Below are 20,154 nucleotides of genomic sequence, written 5' to 3'. Positions count from 1 at the left end.
AGGTATCCCGAGGTACCGAATCCACTCTGGGTCTTCTTAACTACCCAACTGCTGATGCCCAGTTCCTTATCTTTTGACCAACAAAGCTTGATTTTGAGAGGAAGGGGACGAAATATTCTAACAGGATACTGTCAAGGCCAGTGAGAATTTTGTGGGAGATGAGGAAGAGATGCCCATAACCTGAGGTCACGTCCCCAGCTGGCTGCTGGAGGCATGGCTATAAACACCACAAATGCGCTTTAAGACATCCCAAATCAGCAAAAGTGTTAAGCAGCGCAGCCGTTTAGAGCAAATAACTCATTGCATTGTCCGCTTCCCAAACCTGGGCTAAAAAATGCCTTCCAGCCAATAAAAGCTAAAATTAAACAGCTAAAAACCAGGAATCTGAAATGCAATGGAAGACAATTTGGTTTTTGTGGGCATGAGGAGGGAAGATCTTCAAGTCCTTCACTGGAGAACCCTAGGCTCGCCCCTACTCCAAGCTACTGCCAGGCAGACCCTGTTCCCCCAGTGATCCCAACAGGCACGAAGACCTGGAGGACTTACAGCCCTGCTAGCCAGGCAGGTCTCATCTCCATTTAGGACTCACAGTTTTCCTTTTAGCGAGGGCCCTGACCGGAGAAATGTCACCTAGTACTGTGGGAACACAGCAGTCTACTGCGCAGAGAAATAGGTTGACAAAAAAAATAACCGCTTTCAAAAGACACGTGAGGTTCTTTTTCAAGAGCGAAGGAAACCTGCATTTTTTTCAGGGCTGTAAAAAAAAAAAAAAAAAATCTCAATTCCGTAATATCTGAAAATAACTCCCAGGAGTCGGGGAAAACAACTATAAAAGCGAGAAATGTTGAAAATGGAAAGAAGTGGGGAAGGCTGCCTGAGACTCCCAGGACGTGGGTAAACGGGAGGGAGAGGTCAACGCGCAGCCTGGCAAGAGACGCTGCAATCACTTGTTGGAAAGTGAGGGGCCTCGCTGAATTTGTAGGGTGTTTCATTGAGAGTTCTCCGGTTTGGAGAAACACTGAACTTCCCCTGAACCCCTGCCCCGAGGTGAAACCATCTCCCTCTCGCCCGCAAAGCACAGGCTCCCGAGAAACGCCTCCTCCTTCTCCCCTTCTCCTCTCCATCCCTCTTAACGCCGCTGCTCTCAAGTTGCCTGATGTGCCGTTTATGACAGAAATAACCTGCCTTGGCACTGACACTTGAATTTCACTTAAGGTTCGTCGCATTATTAATGACAAGATCAATATTACCAAAGCCGCAATAAGAGCTCTTACCATTCATCCTCCTCCCGCCCCTCCTTTTCCCAGGCACCGCGCTTTTTAATACGCCATCTCTTTTCAAGGGTATTCGCCTCAGCACGGGGAGGAGAATCGCCCACCGCCGGGGACGGTTCGTTCAATCCCCAACAGCTGCCCTGACATATTTCTCCCAAGCCTTGAAAACCTGAGTGATAAGGCTCAGGAGCGGAATAACCCACAGACTCCGTCTAATCACAGCGACTGCCGTGGCCTTGCTGAACCCTCCCGCTACAATTAGGTAATCACGCTGGCAGACAAGCCTGATTCATATCGTTTTACCATCAGTAAAGCGATATCTATCACCCCTCCGACAGACCCGTTATTGCCGCAAACCACTTCAACCTACCCAGTCAAAAACCCCTTGTAAAAGCAAAAAAAGGACTTGGACATATTTTATGGCAAATTAACTTTTAACATATTCTTTCCCTCCTTATATTAAGATCACATTCGCAGCTGCCACTTGCAATAATATCTATGCTGCTCACCAGCTGCCAGGGTGGTACTGGACGAGGGCCGGCAGCACGTCCGAGGCATTGGAAGGGATTTAGGATCATCTGGAGGGGTGAATTGCCCTCTCCTTTTGCTCATCTCTCTTTGTTGATCCCAGAGGAAGCCCAGAGTAGGTGAGGTTAGTTCATCTAACCCACCCCCTTCCCACCCTTCACCTACCCCGTCTACCTTGGGGTAGATGAACCCTACCCCAAGGACAAGCCTCTGCCCCAGGGAAGGCAAAGGCACCCAAACTCAAACTGAAGCGCCCTCTGGCCCGTTGGTACGGGGCATCTTTAGCCCTGCTCCTACTGGATCTCTGATGCAAGTCGAGGAAGACGAAAAGGAAACCTCACCAATTCAAACGCGCTTCGGGTCAGGCCTACAGAGCACCCTGGAAATAAAGGCACGTTCCCCCAGCCCTACCCAGTGCAGCCTCTCAGCCGGCCCAGGGGAGGACGGGGGATTCATCATGACCTCCAGCCTGCAGTAAGTTCTCATCTGCTGCTCATCCAACAGGTCTTGAAGTCCCATCCTCTGATTTTGGTTTAATTGCTATTCTGGAAACGTGGTCTGGTCCTGCAGATGTCCGGCCAACTGCTCGGTTGAAAGCACACGGAGTGCTTCAGTGGACTCCGTAGACCTCAGTACTGAGCCTCGACCAGGACTCCTCTTATTTGAAGGCAGATGAGGCTCCACTTTTAGCGCTGCATTTCAGTTATTTTTCCCTGAAGGAAATGCCTCACAAATGCAGGGCAATGGGAAACCGCACCTTTATCATCCAGGGCCATGCATATTTTTATTGAGTTTTCTCTAATGTTTTTCTATGAATCCATTTCTTCCAGACATGTACCTTAACAAAGTCGAAACCTGGGGTAACAAAGTGCAGCCAAGCCATTCCAGAAAAATACCTGCACTACAGAACATGAACTTCCCATTATAGGGGCTGCGTATGAGCACTGATTGATCCCCAAACTGGCATTTCAATTTATTTCCCACTGGAGGACTCATTCATTATGGAGAAATAAGACTATTAAATGCATGATAAAGCACACGCATCAATAGATGAGGCTGATGGTTACTTTACTGAACCTATCTAAACAGTGTCTGGTAAATAAATCTCTTTGTGATCACATAGGAGCTTTTAAAATGAATAAGGAAGCAGTAATTATTAAGCAGCGGGTTAAAAAACAAACCCGCTCGCCAAGCAGTACCGCCGTGTGCACGCACACACACAGGGATACACGCACACCACACACACACACATATTTGGCGGTTGCGCCCACGACTGCAGGGCAAAGGCGGGTCAGACGCACAGATTGCAAGCAAACTGCCCGCAGACCTGCTCGGAGTCCCCGTGGCCTCCTTCAGAGGCGTGCGGGTATGCGTGCGCTTACGGCTTTATACGGGGAGCGAGCTCTTATCGCCAGCAGCAGGGAGAGACGCCCAGAGGAGACCGTACAAGATGTTTTTAGCAAGAATATGAGTATCCGTAAGCTGCTTTTTTTTTTGCTTTTTTTTTTCTCTTTAACTGATTTTCCACCCAACCAGCCTCTGAGGAGAAGCGGGATGACCATACTGAAAAGGTGTACCTTCCTTTTAGATATATATGTATATAAAAAAACATTATTTTTTTTTTCTGACTGCAATAAATGAAGAAAAAGCAACAAAAAGAAAACCCGCTTTGGTTTTCTCGTCACCAGACTGACTTGCAGGATCTCCCTCCCAGCCTTTGGCCTCCCAATCCCACTGCTTCCTTCTGCTTCACCTTCTCACTTCGCTTTGGGAAGGTCACTTACGCTGGCCCTGACGCACCGTTACACGCCCCCCTCCTGGACCCTGGTGGGCGATCTTTTCCGCCTTGCCGTGAGTCTTCTGGCAGCAGGTTTTACCCTCCGTCCCCACTAGCCCAAAGCTACAACAACTTGGAATAAAACCAGCAGCCGTGGTTGTGGTTGGGTGCTGGGTGGGGAGAGGTGAGGCCGGAGCAGCTGGATGGGAGCACCAAACAGTGCCCTCAGCCCCTGGGGCTAGAGATGGCCTAGTTTCCCATCGCTTTTAGTGAGTTAAGGTTTGGCATCAAGGAAATTTATCCCACGTCTGATACAAAGCTACTGCTCCCATTTGTTCTTTTGAATCTTCTTTAAAGTTTGAGGGAATTAAACAAAAGCCTAAACACAACCCCACATTCTGGAGATAGAGAGCTTCCTGAGATCTTCGTGAAAGTCATGGAGATTTCAAATGAAACGTCTCCCACCGGAAAAGCTAAAAAATTATTTCCCGCATTTGATCATGTTTCCTTTTGCTTATCAGATCTAATTTTTACCTTGCTGGAAATTGCAGTTATTAGTGCCCGTCGCTGGATAACAGTGGAGAACGTGGGACAAGCCGTCATCCCTGCGCTGCTCAGCAGAGGTCGGCTTCAAGAGGGACAGAGGAAAGATGGCGATGGCAGAGACAGACAAGACAATCAGAAAGGAAAAGGAGGAGGAAGAATGAGGAAGAAATGGAGCTTTCCAAAACCAAGAGATAGGAGTCCGTGAAGAGTCTGAAATGGGACATAAGAAGCAGCAGTGGCCAGAGTTGACTTTCTTTGAAACTGTTGTACAAATCCAACCAGACTGGTCCCTTCCGTGCCCATTTTTGAGGACATCGAACAGTTCCACAACTGCTGCAACAATCCCATAAAAAACTATGGCCCAAATTTATTTTGTCCTCCTTTTTTTTTTTTTTTAAATAAAAGACGGTTCTCAAAAAAAACCAAACCAAAAAAAAAAAACCTGAAACAAACAAACAAAAAAAGGCAGCTCAATTCCCCTTTGGCCATGTTCTTAGACCTCCAAGAAACCAACATCAAGCTAAATAGATGTGACATAACTCGGCAGATTTTCCTGAGCCCTAATGGAATTATAAGCCATTACTTTACGGCTGCGTGTTCCGAAGCCTGCATATTCCCTGCCCGGCAGAGGGTGATTTACCGGCGTAGCCGGGCACAGAGAGCTCACGGCAGGGTGAGGGAACTGGGTGGACCTTCCGGGGACCGCTCCGGGTTACGGTGCTCAAGCGACATCTCGGATGTACAGGTCGGTGCTGCTGAGCGTCTGAGGACAGGTTGCAGAGCCGTAACCAAATGCCCTCCCGCGCTGATTTAAGTGAAACAGAGGGGGGAACTAGCGCCACGCGAATGGCCATTTTGGTCTCCATCCTAAGATAAATCCGTTATCTGTTTTTCCTCACCGTGCAGGCAATGGCGGTTTATGAAGCAGCTGTCTGAAAGGAAATTTACTGGACAATTAAAAGTGCTGACTTTCAAGCAGTGCTCTCGAGGTGGAGTCTGAAATTATTGGGTGTGAAATGCAAATAGATTTAACAGTTTTACTGCTATTTATATGACGTCCACCCATTCCCAGCTATTTTTCCTCCCCCCCTTTTTTTTTTTTAACGGTCCCAACTTTCACAGGTCTTAACAATCTCAGACACATGCAGTAAAACCTGAAGCACGCTCCAAGGCTGAACAAACCCTGATCCGTGGTGTGCGCGGTGAGGGAAGGTGGGTGAAAGTAAATTCTATCCCAAACCCCTAACAAAATATTAATTTAGAAATAAGCCCGTAATTACATTCAGCTTTGGGTCTGTCCCACAATCCTCTGAGGCGGTTCTTATTCAATAAGCTTTTGGCTGGTACCCAACAAACCTCCTACTTGAATAATCACAAATTGACCCAAGTAGTTGCTCTCTGGCTCTTGGAAACCCTTCCCTGAGGAGGGATGTGGGAAACCCACAGCGTGGCGGTGGGTCAGGCTCCGGAGAAATCTTGTTCCCATGGGTGTTCCCATGGAGCACCCATTTCCCCGAGCGCTCCCCTGAGGTTCAGCATGATCCGTCAGAGCTACGATGGAGTTTTTACGAGGTTTTATGCCTTGCCTGCTACATTACATTAATGACCGAAACAGTCCATGGCTTAATTAAAGATTAACAGTTAAGATCAGTTAAGCAAGATTGTCTCAAGTTGGCCGGGCAGGGCCCTGGAAGAACTGTGAAGGGATAAAAAACATTGAGAAGCAAAGTGAAGCAATCCCTCCGGAGCCTCCAGCACTGCAGAATTAGGAGTTTCGTGCCTTTTGGCTCATCTGACTCCTTAGTTTCATCAAGGACAGGTATCTATTATTCCTGCCTACGCCCTCCCGGATCTCACTTCATAAAAGGTGCCACTGAAATGCTTGCTATGGAGATGGATTTTCTGTGTTACTTGTAATGGACCTCTTGTACCCATAAAATCTGGTGCCGCGAGATTTACCACTGCCAGGGAGAAATATTTGCTTCTCAGACATTTTAGCTGCTGTGTGAGCTCCGTTGTACCAAAACAACTCTAATCTCAATCTAGTTTGGAGCCAGCTCTACATATTTGGTATTTAGTTTACTGTTTTTGTGCTTGTGACCTTCATTGTCTTTCATGAAGGGGATCAACAGCCTCCCCTACCAGAGTGTTCCATCCCTATCTCGTCTGTGAAATACTATTTGTTACTCTTTAAAAAAATCACCACGGCTGAATTCACAAGTCATGTTTGTGGGTGAAGTATCTGTTGTTAGCGTGTTCAGATAAGCACATACATCCGCACATTCACCCGACCATCTGTCATGCCATCGCCGTAACCTCAGTTCTGCACAATTAGCTCTAATAAATAGACGTACCTACGCCGGAGTGTGTACAAAACTCACCCATTTGCCTCCCTGTCCCATGGAGAACTCTGGTCATTTTGCAGGATTTCTTTCTCCTCTCTCTCTTTGAACGCGGCCCTAGCGAGAGAGATTTGGCAAAAAAAGCTTTTAAGCAAAAACATAAATGTGACTTGTCTCGATTTAGTTGCACCGAGGGGCTTGCTTACCACCACCCCTCTGATGCCCTAGATGTCCCCCCAGTGAGGACATGAAATACTCTTCCGGGTATTGCAGATATGGCATAGCTGAACCAAAAAAAAGGACGTTAAGAGATACACCATATCTGTCTCTCTGCAATTGCTATATTGTGTTACGACATAATCATGGAATTATAGAATCACAGAATCATGGAATGGTTCGGGTTGGAAGGGACCTTAAAGATCATCTCGTTCCAACCCCCTGCCCTGGGCAGGGACACCTCCCACCAGCCCAGGTTGCTCCAAGCCCCGGCCAACCTGGCCTTGAACCCCTCCACGGATGGGGCAGCCACAGCTTCCCTGACCTGCAGTGGGCCCCACGTATTTTCTGAGGATCAACACCTACTTGCCACAGTCAAGGCGGGGGTCAGCCACCCCCTCCCAGTCTGGAACTGGGATCAAGCAGAGAGCTGAGGGGCTGGTACAACCTTCAGTAGGTCTTTCTCTTCCTCCTCCAGCCCCCCACAGAGTGAATCTGACCCACGGCCCTCTGTTTGTAGCTGCAGTTGTAAAGATCTCTTCAGGTTTTCCTCCATTTCTCCTGCAACAGAAATTAAATCTGATGTGGAGGAAGCGGAGCAGTGTCTTGAATGCGAATGCCTTTCCCTCCACCCTCCCGTTACAGAGCTCAGGTTTCTGTAACTCACCCATCAAGACAAACCCCCCAAGATCCTTCCCTGCCATCCAATAAATAATAATAATAACCATTCTACCAACTCATATTTCTGCAAGCTGGCACTGATTTATTTTTTTGGCTCTTGCATCTGAAATAGCTGAAAATATTCAATGGGATAATGAAAAATCTCACTTTTAATTCTGAAGTGAAGTTTGCCAACCTGGAAGGTCTTTAATAATGATTTTCTGATGAACATACACTCACTGGGTCTCCACTTGGCAGGTACGTTTTGATTAAATCCGCCTATATCTGTATATCATATATGCAAATGTAATTATAATCATTTGGGGGGCTGAACAGTGCAAATTTGGGGATTCATTCAAATAGCTTTGACTTAGAAGAACTTGTGCTCCTCATACAAATAAATAGGACAGTTCAGTGAAAACCGTGCCCATGCCAAAGGGATTTTGCTCCTGGTGCGGAGCAGAGCGGGAGTGCTCCCGAGCAGTTACCGTACTTCTGTCTGGGGTTTCCCGGCTGGAATTGTCTGTGCTTGCACCGTATAGCTTGCAGGCAATGAGTCTGGCTCCTCCAAAAAGCATCACAACCACTCTGTACGGATGGGCTGTAACCTATGTGTGTCCGTGTTATACGGCTGTTTTGCACAGGAGCTGTCAACCTTAAAGACGACGCGCTGAAGGTCTGGTGTCCCCAGCCCAAGAGAAGAGGCCACGTCCAGGAAAATCTGGCTGCAGGCTGTGACCTCTCCAGCCAGAATTAAAGATTAAATTAAATGCTTCCTGCATGCACTGGAATACCCAGGCGTACCGGTATCTCTTCCCACGTGTCAAGCACCACTGGGTGCAGTTCCCAGTCCCAACTTGGGGCTCCCAGCCTGGCCGCAGAGCTCCCAGGGCAGGGATGGCCATAGCCACCTGGGCAGGGGTGGCCACAGCTGTTTTACAGATGTGCAGCCCCAGGAGCCAAGCGCCTGAACCTCATGCTCCGTAGGTAAGGCCCAGTACGTCTTTCAAGTGCTGGGCGTGATGCGAAGGACACTTTAAGGGTGGGTCCAGCTGAATTGGGGTTTGGCGAAAATTACATCAACAGGGACTAAGCAGAGCAGGCAGCGTTAGGAGCAACGCTCTTGTTTTCAAGTACGCTCTTAGACCCCGTTGACCCTACGCGAGTAGCAGCTATTTGCCGTTATGCAGAAATGTGATAACCCCAAATCTTTTGTGGTACGTCCCAAAAAGGGCTGCAGTTCCCAGCTCCCCAAATAAGGTGTGTGTGGGGGGGGAATCTGAAGAACGGTTGAAATTACAGGATGGTCAGCAGAAATGAATGCCAACTCCAGAGTTCCTCCTGTACACCATGGTACCTCTGGATTTATTCCCATGGGCTCTTGTGGTGGTACAAAGCTGGTGCAAATGAAAAGAGAGCTGGTCTCCTGATAAATACACATATACATAAATATATGTCCATAAATATATATATATGTATATTATTATTTTGCTATGAAACAGTGGTCTTTAATTCTTTCTCTGTGCTCTGTAGCCTCCCATCCAGCAAGCCTAGATTGTAACATATTCCACATTGGCTTGTTGAGGCGGGGCGGGGGGGACGGACCCCTTTTTTTTTATCTTTTCCCATTTTGCATTTCCCAGGAAGAACCATTTGCAAACTAAAATCGTGTTTGGACTGCATGCAATTTTCTATTAACCAGAACAAATTAATACAAACTTCAGGTCATGGTCCAAATAGTAAAGAAAGTAAAAGAAAGGAAGAACAGAGCAGAGCTAATGGGTTGCCTAGGGCATGTGATTTCATAGCTGCTGAAATGTCAAAAGTCTGAGTCCGTACCGTGGGGTGGGGACAGTCACACTTTAGGATGGGCTTGGAATATATGACTAGACCAACAGATAGGAAATATATTAACCAAGAACGGAGTTTTGGGGTAGAAATTAGGGTCACAGGGTCAGGAGAGAAAGGAAATCATGCATAAGGTTGTGTTTGATCTTTTCGGATCAGCATTTAGTAGGAAGAAGTGCCGGCACTACCTGCTTTCCCGTCTGAGGTATGGGCGAGCCCTGCTGCAACCGAGAAAACACACGGAAAAACAGCCACCTCCTGATCTCTGACCTATTTGTTTAGTGCGTGGGGATCGAGTTCAAGCTACGTGTTCTTCTCTAACTACAGTGACTTAAATGTGGTCAGCACCGAGCCGACCTTCTCCCCACGTGTGGCCATGGGACCAAATGAAGTCACCAAATGAGCGCCACATCTGGAGTGAAACAGCTGGCAAGCAAGCGGGAGGGGAAGGGGGAGCAGGACGGGTAAAGTCTCCTCCGTAAGGCTATTTCATTTCAACAGCGTCAAAAGATTTTGTTTCAAATGTCATGTTGATTCATCTCATTTTGGCTTTTATATTAAAACACTAATTGTATTATATATAAATGTTGACATTCTATGAATATATTAATAGATGAATATTGTGCTGTAATATAACAGTCAATACAAAATGAATGGAAATGACAGTGCACATACCAGAAGCGTGAGCCTTATCAAAACTGAAACTTCTCCTGGGCCCAAACATTCTCAGAATTTCTTTCCGCCTCCTATTTCATCTGTTCCTCCCGCGTTGGATTGGCCCAAACTGTCTCACAGAGATCCGCAAGGAAGGAAAAACTTGTAGGTTGGCTTCTAGCAATTGCCCAGCCTGTACAGGTTCCCATCTGCCCTCGCGTATCCCAGGGCAGAAGACATCTGGACAGAAGACCTGGGTCCTCAGTCTTGTTTTAAATCCTTGTTCACATCCTCTTTCTCTCGTTTTCGGCTCCAAGTTGATGGGGTCCTTTCCTCCATGGTCCCTCCAGCCCGCCATGCCCACCACAGCCCTTCTAGCGCAAAGGTCCACATCCATTCCTCTGCTGATGACACCCAGAGGAAGAGGAGACTGCTCAGGTACTGGCGTCAGAAACAGAAAAGTTTTAACCCAAAACAAAAATCAATGAATCTGCAAAACGGTTTGATTTTTGACTGAACTCCTGCTGGCGACAGCTACTGCCTTTGCACATGATTTATGGCAGAACTTTGCTGTAGTTAAGTACCCACTAGCACTCATTTTTTGTGAGCATCTAGAGCTGGTTTGACAGAGGGTCCCCTCCATCACATGGAAAATACGGTCACATTTTTCCTTAATTTTTAAACCCAACTAAGAAGAAAAAAAAAATATGTTTGGGCCTCTTGGTTTTTGGAAAACAAAAACTTTTTTTTTTCAGTCGAATCCTTAAAATCTGTTGCCAAACCCCCAAAGCTTTTGGATTTTTGTCCAAAAAAAATAATACAATTGGGTCTTGAGGTAGTCTTTTGGCAAGAAAACAACATTTTGAGGCGCACAGATGCTTTCTGTAGGAAAATGTCGTCTTGTCAAAAGCACAGTCTTCCCTCTTAAAGGACGTTTATGCCAGAAAGCATTTGATCAGCTCTGTTAGCATCCCTTATCCTCTTCCAGGAATAAGCGCCATGGTGACTGCTTTTTGACAAGATGAGCCTTCCAAGAATAGTTATTGAGGAATCATGAATTTCTGATCGTATCAGGGCTTGGTACACAGGATTTCGAAAGGAGCCAGTCTTATATTCCAAACCATAGGATCCACCTATAGCATGGCGTGCAATTGCTGTTAATAAAGTGACTCCATACTTAAATGCAATTCCTCTGTTGTATAAATATATATTTCCTCGGCGGGACATTGTGGTTACTTTAAGAAGCTGGAAGACATCAGAGCATCACGTTCCAAGCTTGGCATTGAACAAGAAGCCACCAGAATTAAATCAAAGTGCTTCTTTCTGGCAGACGAAGCAAGTGTAATGAAAATTCCAGCCTTGATCCTCTGCCAGGGGTAGGCAGCAAATTGAGTGCATGCCTACCACTCCCAAACTGAAGTCCCTCAGTCTTGCCCGGGATGCCAACCACCAGAAGTACAAAAGATGAAAACAGTCTGCCAGACGCAGCAAACCAAAGTGCTCTCTTCATTAAGAGGAGCTTATTACTTTCTTCCAGCTCCACCCATGAGCAAATCTGTCCTGCTCGATCTTGTTGGGACTAATGAAGGGAGGTTGGCTGCTCCTGGTGAAATTGGTATTCCAGGAAAGCTTTTGAGGTGTCTCCTCCAGCCACCAGGACCTGCCCCGATTCCCGCCCAAAAGAGGCACATTCTTTCCAACTGCACGGTACGAGATAACCCCAGTTATAAAGGCAATATCCAGCGAGGCTGGATGGAGAACTGAGGAGAATTGTCACCAGGAGGAGAGGAGACTGAGTTTAGAGAGGAGGCAGGTTCACCAGGCTGGCTTGCTTTCTTTCAGTCTCAAAGATCTGAGTAATATCAATTATTAAGAGGAAGTGAAGCTGCTTTTCTTCAAAGCAAAAATATCTTAATGGTGGTATGTGGCATATACGCTGCAGCTGGTGCTGCGGGGCCGCGTCAGACTGTCTGCTGCGCTGGCTTGGGCAGCTCCCCCTCCACTGATGATGGAGGGAGCCACGGTCCTACCGCTCCAGACAGGAAGGAGCCTCAAACGCGCACCCAACCCCCCCCAAAACAGAGACATCACAGCAGTCACAAAAATTAAGTGGGGAATTTGTGTTTGAGAGAGCAATATTCAGATCACCTGCCTTTTGATGCTGGCGCGCTGAGATTTCCCATCTCACTGACGAGTCCCCTCCACGCCAGGCCTCCTCTTATCCTCCATCTACATGAAAAACACGTTCGTGCACACATTGAACAGTGCCACCACCCGCTCCCGCGTCGGTCACCTGGGTTCTGAGCCTGGTCCGAGACATCTGATGGCAGAGGGGCAAAGACAAAATCTTTACTTGGCTGGAGAAAATCATACTTTGCCTTCATACGCCTTGTGCCTCCAGAGCACCACCTCCGCTGAGGCTACAGAATTGCTCCAAATTAATAGAAATGAGGCTAAAAAGCCAATTTTTCCTGCTGGCCTGATGTAGCTGCAGTTAACAGCTTGGGAATATTGCTACAGGACTGGATTTGGGGGGGGGCAAGGGGTGGGTTTTCGAAATGGCTCGACCCTATTTTCTTAGGGACTGCAGTGAGAACAAGGTTAGATCAACACTGAGCGCTTTTGAAGGTGCCGTCCTGCACTGAACAAGAAAGTGGGGCTTTGAAAATACTGAACAAAAAGGGGGCCTTTGAGATTTTTATTTGAAAGTTGGAAGAACAGCATATATAGATATATAGATAGATAGATAGATAGGTGGAAGAACACCCCCTTTAGAAACCACTGGCAGCTGTCTTTATCTATACATTTCTTTCAAGAAACGTGGCCATTTAATAATTAATGTCTATAAGTGCCTAGCTATGAAAATGCAGAATGAAATATTAAATAGAGTCGGTACCAAATGGGAGGGCTTCTGAAAGGGAAGGGATGAGAGCCATGTCATTCACTATTCCCAGGGAACAGCCCCAAGGATCTGGAGCAGAATGAATCCAGGTGGATGACTATGAAGCAGAAGAGAAGGTGGGTCACCGATACTATTGTCAGAAGCCCTGGCCCCTCGCAAAGTGGGACATACAGGAGACAAATCACTCCCAGCAGTGGCTGCCTCGCTCCCTGTGCCAAATTTAGACGGAATTTTGACCGGGCACGTGCAGAGCACCTTCTCTGGGCCACAAATTGGTGAGGTCTGCGGCTGAATATGAGTAATGAAGAGTGAAACTCCTGGAGATAAAGCACAGGCCGAGATGCATGTTTAACCTCCCTCCCCGTCTTTTCGTAAGCTCCCGATCCACTGCTGATAGAGAGGATGCTTTGGAGTGACCTGAGAGTAATCAGCCTTAAGTCAGAGTGAGCCGTTGCTATTATCGCTTCTGGCAAGAGCCGAGGTTATTAATTGTCTCCAGACTAAGAAAACCTGGGTAGGAAGTTGATACAGATATCAGGAGTATTTAGTGTAATAAACAGCTTGGAAGTAAAGTTAAACCTCACACTCCGAGCTCAAACAAATTGCTATTAGGAACCAAGCTGAAATTACTCTGGGTTACAGATAACCACGTTTCTGCTTTCACGCGGAATTTTACTTCTTTGTCTGGCAGAGGCAGTCGTTTTGGGAAGACTGATTTGTTCGGGTTTTCCTGGACATTTCTCCTCAGAGATCTGGGGGGTTACCTGTGTTTCTGGTTTCCCAGGCTTCCCGATCGGAGCAGATGTGTAGCGTTTCCAGCCAGGCTGATGACTAGCCAGGCGTGTGCAAACCCAACAGACAGTATGTTTGTGGTAGATCCAACACTTCTGGGAAGTGCTGGCCTCACCACAAGTGTATCACAGCGGTGCCGGCTACGCGTCAGCCTCCAGAAAGGCTGGACACGAGCCCCACAGCTCACATCTGTCTAGGAAACCCTCCACAAATGTGCAGCAGCGCTGGGTACTGGCAGCCAGACGTAAGATGCTGGGTTTCACGGCTCTGTTCCCGTGCCTAAACTCTTCTCTGCACCCTCACAAAGTGCTGCTTCATGGCCCACCAGTACAGCAGCGTGCCTGCCCCACCATGTGGACTTTGGTTTCCACCTGTGCATAGCTGCCTCCATGGTGAGACTGTCCTGCCATCCTCTGCCTCCAAGGATAGGCCCTGCCAGCAAATAACCCCAGCAGATGGGTGCTACGGTGCTGTGTGCGGAGGGACGGGAGCAAACACAGGCATGAGCGCATGAGGAGAAGCCTGCAAAACAGAAAGATGTGGCTCTTACGTGGGACGCACCGCAGCCATTTTCCAACAGGAGCTGATCAAAACATGAGATTTTCAAGGAAAAGTAAAGACATTGCGTTGACCACGAGCAGAAGAAGGAATCAGCTCCTGGCCCAGGGCCCTCACTTGGGTTTTATAATCCAATTCCACACATCAAAAAGTGCTTCCTTGAAAATAAGAAGACTGGAATCCCATTTCATAACGTGGGGCCAAGTTTTCAGCTGGCTGAAATCTCCGTAAGCCCAACCCAGCAAACCTACAACCAGCTCAGATATGTCCTGTTCAGCCTGAAAACAAGAACCTCCTCCATATGTTTGCCCTCCAACTCCTTACAGCGAAGGAAAGCATGAGTACTCTGAATCATCCCCAGCCAACTGTATATTCGTTATTTTCTGTATTTATTTCCAACTCCGGGATTAAGAAAATGACTCCAGCACTATGACATCCATACAATTAAATGTATCATTTTCCCATCAACTGCCTGGCTGTGCCAAGCCGGGCAGCTCGGATCCTGTCGCCATATGGAATGCATCTCTCCCTGCACAAGACCCAAACGTGACAATTAGAAACGGGCTGGGTTTTCCCCCCACCCCCATAAGTAACAAAGCACTCTGGAAGCATTTAGTGGGGCTGAGAGGGCTCCATTGTATTAGCAGAGCAAAGGGTGTTTATCAGCCCTTTCCACCGGGACTGAACCATGAGCTTTAACTGATAGCCCTCACGGAGGGGATGTGGAGGGACCCATGTGGAGGCGGTTGCCCGAGCCATCCCATCCTAAGCAGGACCAATGGACCCGAGAGCTCCAAAGTAGCTCCTAGGACCCAGCTTGGGGATCTCCCCCACCCTCGGTATCTCCCCTCCAAGACGCATTCCTGGCAGAAAATGTTACACAGAAAGACCCAAAATTTAAGAAATTGCGGAGTAGTCAGTCCCCATGGCCGTTTGGCTGGGGCTTTCCTAGACACCTATCAGAGATGGGGGGAATCCTGATCCTTTTAAAGCCGCATGAGAGCTCCAGTTCAAAGCTATCTGAGGTGTTCTCCAGTAAAACGGCGGCGTGAAGGTTTAGCTGCAGAGCAAGTGCTTGGCACCGTGCAAAGAGCACAAAGAGACTAATTCTTTCCCTGAGTTACTGCAGATCCTGCTCGTCTCATGCCCAGCTTCCAGCAGATGTTCTCTGGAGAAAAGGGGACTCCACTCTGCAGGGCAGACCGCGCTGCCAAGGTTGAGCAACGGGAGTTGCTTTCACAGACATGGACATGACAGAGGAGTTAACCTGACCTGCTCTGCACTTGCTGAACCTGATCTGACCTTCTCTTTTGCAACCTCCTGAGATGACCTTGATCTCATTCGTGTTCCCACTGCTCCTGAGGTTGGGTTACACCCTTGGTTCTGGACTCTGTTTTAAGTCTCCCCTGAATAACAGTGTCAGATCTTCACACAGCTATCTCAGGAATGTGGCCAGGCTGATCTCCATGCTTACTCAAGGTGACATTGATTCATTCTCCCTCTGACTGGCCAGATTATGCTATAAGAATGTGCTTCATAACATCCTCGCTCATCCACCACCACCACCCTGCTCCCATCCCTGACCTCCACCTTTTTCAGCCCCCGGCTCTGGGATTTAGGGTTTTCTCATCAACATGCAACCAGAGGCACTTAGGGTTTGAGAGATTACATTTAGAGAAGCATCGGAGGTCAGGTTTTGAATTGAGGTCCTATCCCTACACTCCAATCATTTCATGCTCCCACACCAATGCAGAAACCAGATGTACCGCCAGGGACAGCAAAAGAGTCGGGGATGGGAGGACGATCCCCAGATCCAGACCCCAAGATCCATCCAAACAGGAGGAATGGCATCTTAAGTGATTTGCAAGAAATTGATTTCGTACCCAAATTCTTCATGTGGGACTGCAGCCTGCTCACCATTCATGGCCTGGACCCCCACCATCTCCCTGCGTACCTCTGCTCAAGGCAACACTGAAAAAGAGACATTTCTTCTTAACCACAGAGGTGACCTGTTTATAATATGCGACTGAAAGGTGTTTAGGCAAAGGACTAGAGTTTGTGAAACACATCCAGGTCTTCGTTTTTTCCAGGCTTCTAGGGAGAGCTTAAATAAAGGATTCGGATTTGGAAAAAGAAAGAAAGCAAAGCAGAAAAAGACAGATAGACATCTGGAGTGCTGAACAAGGCCCTCTCCTCAGGCTGACCTAGTTACAGTGTTTGGGGAAAGCACTGCAATCCTGTTCAACAGGAGGAACAAGCAGCTGAGGGCTGAATTCAGCCTCGGAGTAAACAAACACAGCCCTCACCACGTGAGCTCTGCATGTTTCCACCAGGTCTCCATCTGATCACGATCATCAAGAGCTGCAAATGTCCTTTGCAGCGTGGAAGGGGCGGCCTGAAGCAATGCCCACGCCATGCCGGGAGAGCCCAGATGCAGCATCCCCGCAGCTGATTTATGCACCCAGGGCTGGAGGAGGGCAGCTCTCCCCAGCTCAGCCCTGTGGCTCCTTGTGCGGTTCCTGTGCACAAACAATAGGGAGGACAAACAAACAGGCAGCGCCTCTGCCAAGGGACGCAGCAGCCGCGGCAGCCCTACCTCCTCCCTGCTCCATGTGTGGCCCCGGCGACGCCAGCTTTGTGGCAGCGACGTGCCACACCGCAGCCCGCGCTCAAGTGAAAGATGCCGGGGCAGAGCCGTGCCCTGCTCCCTCCTGCGTGCCCGGCTTTTGCTGTGGGTGTTCTTCACCGCGGGGCAAAGGAGGTTTTGCACGAAACTCGGCAACGCACGGGTGGAAGGGAGGGCGAGACGGGCCACACGGAGCTCCTGCCATTGCACCAGCGCTTGCTGGGGGCAAGGGCTGCCAGGCTCGGCAAAAGGCTCCGCAAACACAAGAGCTTGTTGCTTTGACTCTTCGATGCAGTAAGGTTCGTGCCTGGAGATGTTTCATGGGGTTTTTGCCTAGGCATTGAACGGAGGAAGCGGAGCAGTTACAACCTGCATCTAGGGATGCGGGCTCACCAATCTGAGACCTGAGCTCATGCCCAAGGCCACCTTCTTGTAACTTAGGCAGGGGAATCTAAGGTAGAAGGACACAAACGCTACCTTCATTGTATGGCACTGGTCAGGGAAATCAACCGTCTTCAACCCGGCTCAGAGAAGCAATTCCAGCTCTCCACAAAAACTCCTTTTAGCAGGGAAAACACCAAAAAAACTTGGAAGTTCACTGAAGCTCTAGTTCACCGCCTGTATTCTCCCTAACGCTGACTGAGGGGCCCATCAAGTAAAATAAGTGCTGAAATGTCAGCACGTTTCCTGCAAATTAAACCTATTTTTCAAGTTTAAAATACAGGAACTAAAAGCGGTGACCACAGGACTGTCTTTGCAGGTTGAAGTCCATCCCCAGGCTGCCCTGGGAGAGCTGGGGCGAAGTGCAGGTTTGATTAGACGTTGCCAAACAAAACTGCTGGGGTTTTTTGATACTCAACTTTATTTCTTTCAACTTGCCACTGATAACTTTTTCACCAAAACCAATTTCAATTTTAAATGGCGCTTATTTACAGTAAAAGATGTCAGCCCGAATGTGAATGAGATCTGCCTTTTGTTCGCTTAAGATCACGCCTTAGTTCTAAAAGGCAACGTTTCGTAAAGCAAGTTGCTCAAGGGGTTTTGGCAGGAAGCCTTACAGTTGTGAACAAGAGGGTAACACAGGCACCACAGAGGTGAGATAAACAAAAAGACTGTTTTGGAAACATGTGAGTTTAAATCAGTGTTTTGGCCATCGCTGCCGGTTCAGAGATGAGTTGTGCGGTTCTTGGCCAACGCAGAACAACCCGGGGGGAAATTATCCCTGATAGAAAGGGGTCAGAGGCAGGCATTTCTGAACCGAAAAAAAATAAAGTCAGAGAGAAGTCGGGGTGAAGCTGCTGGACTCTCAGGAATGGGTCAAAGAGGAGAAAGCTAGTTAGTCACAGACAAAACAAGCCTCAACATCTCTATCAGCGAGGCCTTGGAGAGATGCCGTGTACTGTAAACGCCACCTCCCAGGTCAGTGTCCTTCAATGCATGACCAGGACAATTTGTACTGTTAATTTTGCTGCAAGGGACGTGCACTCTGGACTGACAAGACACCCAGTGTTTGCGGTAACAGCCTCCCCTTCCTGATAAGGGCTGCCCTTGGGACCGTCCCATCGGTCTCGTAAACAGCCAGGCCTCCTGTTAGCCCTCAGCAGCAGCCCGATAAGCAATTTATTTCCTATTAGGGCTCAAGACAGTTCACAATAAGCAGCGCGTTGTGCCAGACCAAAGCCACATTCCTATTAATATCTTCGCCCCCTCCTGCCCCCAGAAAACCTGCTCAATTTTTCTTCATTATAAGCGCAGATAAGTGTTACTAATAAGAGTAAACAAAAAGTATACTTACTAATGAAAGTGAAGGCCTGAGGAGCCAAGACGGGACTTCTCTTCAGATTTGAACGCTGAAATATCTCGCGCTCCTTCAGGGATCTTGGCACTCTCCAAACCTCGCCTAAATCCGGTGCTATTTGGGGTTCGCTCTGCAGCGGGTCCCCAGAATATTGCGATTTTAAGCAAAGAAAGAAAAAAAAACCCGAAACACCAAAAGCCCAGTTCCTCATTGCCCCAAAACAAAAACATATTCTTTCTCTTTTAACAAAACCTCATCACTGTAGGTGAAAAACGTAAGTTTGGGAAGAAAATGTGAGACCTGCTGATAAGAAGATTTGGGGGTTTTGTTATTAAAGCAAACCAACAAGGCTGGATTGAAATTTTCCAGCCTTTATCACGGAATCACGGAATCTTCAGAGTTGGAAGGGACCTCTAGAGATCATCTAGTCCAACTCCCCTGCTAGAGCAGGATTGCCTAAAGCACATCCCTCAGGGCTGCATCCAGGCGGGTCTTGAAAATCTCCAGAGAAGGGGACTCCACACCCTCCCTGGGCAGCCTGTTCCAGTGCTCTGTCACCCTCACTGTAAAGAAGTTTTTCCGTGTATTTGAACAGAACTTCCTATGTTCTAGCTTGTGCCCATTGCCCCTTGTCCTGTCACTGGGAACCATTGAAAAGAGCCTTTGCTACGTTTTCCTTTGTTGCTCAATTTGGGATTGCATCCACATGGTTTGGACCCCTCAGTTAGAAAAGCCGCAGACAACTTGCTAAATGTAGCTTAGAACTGCGCCCAACGCATCCCCCGTTATCCCTGTGCCATGTTTATGGGGCTGTGGAGAGCCAGCGGTACCCTATGGACCTTAAATATTCCTGCTGGGCTGCCAATGCTGCCTTGAGAGAGGTCTTATGCTGGGCAAGATCATGTGTTTGTCATCCACACCATTGCTCCAGCTGCCGACTCGCTTCTCACTCCAGCACTGGACCCAGGTTACTGCTTGCTCTGCCAACCCGCTGATGTCCATAGCTATGGGCTGGGCAGAACCCATTTGGCCATTTGCTTCCAAAAGGACCTTTGAAGACAACCTCCACAACTACAGCATAGGGCTGTGGGGTCTTCATGGTGGAGCCCGAAGCTGGGGGCTGTGATTGACTTTGGTCTGCACCCACCACAGCGTGAGGGTACAGGTGCTTGCACCCATCGCAAGCGCAAGCACATGAAGACATGAACAAGACAAGGCAGTGGCAGGTGTCAAACATAGAATCAGAGAATCATAGAATGGTTAGAGTTGGAAGGGACCTTAAAGTTCCATCCCACCCCGTGCCACCCCCTGCCCTGGGCAGGGACACCTCCCACCAGCCCAGGTTGCTCCAAGCCCCGTCCAACCTGGCCTTGAACCCCTCCAGGGATGGGGCAACCACAGCTTCTCTGGGCAAACATGCCGAAGACTTTCTGCTGATGTCCAACCCCTTTCTTCTACTGCCTGTGAGCGTGGTGCCCACCACCCAAACCCACCTGAGATCCCATGGCAGCCCCAGGGTGCTGAGAGAAAATGCCACCCACGTGGCAGCTGTACCAGGGGTAAAGCCATGTTTTTCTTTAAGGGTCACTGAGAAAGAAGGTCCTTTTTTGTTGGCGATGAACAGGCAGTTTGT

General features: G+C 48.3%; 2 long non-coding RNA genes across 2 annotated transcripts; both read right to left on the bottom strand.

Moving 5' to 3' along the window:
• Window positions 1-2,008: 2,008 nt before the first annotated feature.
• Window positions 2,009-10,465, bottom strand: LOC134523415 (uncharacterized). Its single transcript, XR_010073317.1, has 4 exons — window positions 9,867-10,465; window positions 7,050-7,244; window positions 6,507-6,584; window positions 2,009-5,057 (listed from the first exon to the last, which is right to left on the bottom strand). It is a non-coding gene; the product is annotated as an uncharacterized LOC134523415 (long non-coding RNA).
• A 1,534-nt stretch (window positions 10,466-11,999) lies between these two features.
• On the bottom strand, window positions 12,000-20,138 carry LOC134523418 (uncharacterized). The gene is made up of 3 exons (XR_010073319.1): window positions 20,015-20,138; window positions 18,519-18,651; window positions 12,000-12,165 (listed from the first exon to the last, which is right to left on the bottom strand). It is a non-coding gene; the product is annotated as an uncharacterized LOC134523418 (long non-coding RNA).
• Between the last annotated feature and the right edge of the window lie 16 nt (window positions 20,139-20,154).

This window comes from Chroicocephalus ridibundus, chromosome 14 (assembly GCF_963924245.1).
Source record: "Chroicocephalus ridibundus chromosome 14, bChrRid1.1, whole genome shotgun sequence".
Classification (NCBI taxonomy): Eukaryota; Metazoa; Chordata; class Aves; order Charadriiformes; family Laridae; genus Chroicocephalus; species Chroicocephalus ridibundus.
This window is presented reverse-complemented; position numbering and strand designations above follow the sequence as displayed.